The sequence below is a fragment of the Oratosquilla oratoria genome, chromosome 17 (assembly GCF_046742065.1).
Source record: "Oratosquilla oratoria isolate Oo_2021 chromosome 17, ASM4674206v1, whole genome shotgun sequence".
NCBI lineage: Eukaryota > Metazoa > Arthropoda > Malacostraca > Stomatopoda > Squillidae > Oratosquilla > Oratosquilla oratoria.
Genome location: NC_134793.1, coordinates 27357555 through 27358915, shown reverse-complemented (window position 1 = coordinate 27358915; position 1361 = coordinate 27357555).

Sequence of the window (1361 nt, the reverse complement as noted above, 5' to 3'; positions counted from 1 at the left end):
TTCCTCTACAGACATTCCTCTCTTTTGTAAAGCCCCTTTCACCCCATCCATCCATCTCATCCTAGGACGTCTCCTCATATTCACTCCTTCCACCTCCGCCTTCCACACTTCTTTTACTAATCTTTCTTCACTCATTCTTTCCATGTGTCCAAACCATCCTAATATTCTTTCATCAACCCTATCTCCCAGCTCCTTTTCCACCCCTGTTCTCCTCCTCACCTCATTTCTCACTCTATCTAGCCTAGTAACCCCTATCATACTTCTCAGACATTTCATCTCAAACACATTCAAACTCCTTCTCTCTTCCTCTCTCATGTTCCATGTTTCTGCCCAGTCCATTGCTGCTGGCACAATCACTCCTTCATATAACCTCCTCTTAGCATCCATTCCCAGATGTCTATTTCTCATTACACTTTTTAATCCACCAAGGCATTTACTCGCTTCTCTCAATCTACATTCTACCTCCACCCCCACTCCTCCCTTTCCTGTCACATTCGCACCCAAGTATCTGAAACAATCCACTTCCTCCAGTTTCTCACCCTTAATGCTCACTTCCAGCCTACTGTCACTCTCTCCCCTTGTACATCTCATCACCTTACTTTTGTCCACATTTATCTTCAGCTTCCTTCTTTCACACACCTTCTCAAACTCTGTCACTAACTTCCTCAATCCCTCCTCTGATCCTGCTACAAGCGCAGTGTCGTCGGCAAACAATAACTGGCTCACCTCCCACTTTTCTCCATTTTCTTTAATCATCTCCAACCCCTGAACCACTACCCTTGCATTCACCTCTCGTACCACCCCATCCATGTAAAGATTGAACAGCCAGGGCGACATAACACATCCCTGACGAAGTCCCACCTTTACCTCAAACCATTCACTCTCTCCATTTCTAATCCTAACGCAAGCTCTACTACTCTCATAAAAACTCTTGACTGCTCTTAACAGCTTTCCTCCTATCCCATATATCTGCAGTACCTCCCACAGTGCCTTCCTGTCTACCCTGTCGTAAGCCTTTTCCAGATCCATAAAAGCCAAAAAAACATCCATACCTTTTCCTATAGCTTTCTCACATATCTGTCTTACCGCAAAAATCTGATCTACACATCCCCTACCTGTCCTAAACCCACACTGTTCCTCACCAATTACTCCCTCTGTTCCTCTCCTAATCCTCTCAATCAAGACCCTCCCATAAGCCTTCCCAACTACACTCAACAAGCTCATCCCTCTGAAACTACTACACTCACACTTGTACACCTTTCCTTTGTAAAGCGGAACTATACAGGCACTCCTCCAGTCTTCTGGCACTCTACCATCTCTTAAGCAAACATTAAATAACCTCACCAGCCAGTCCACCATAA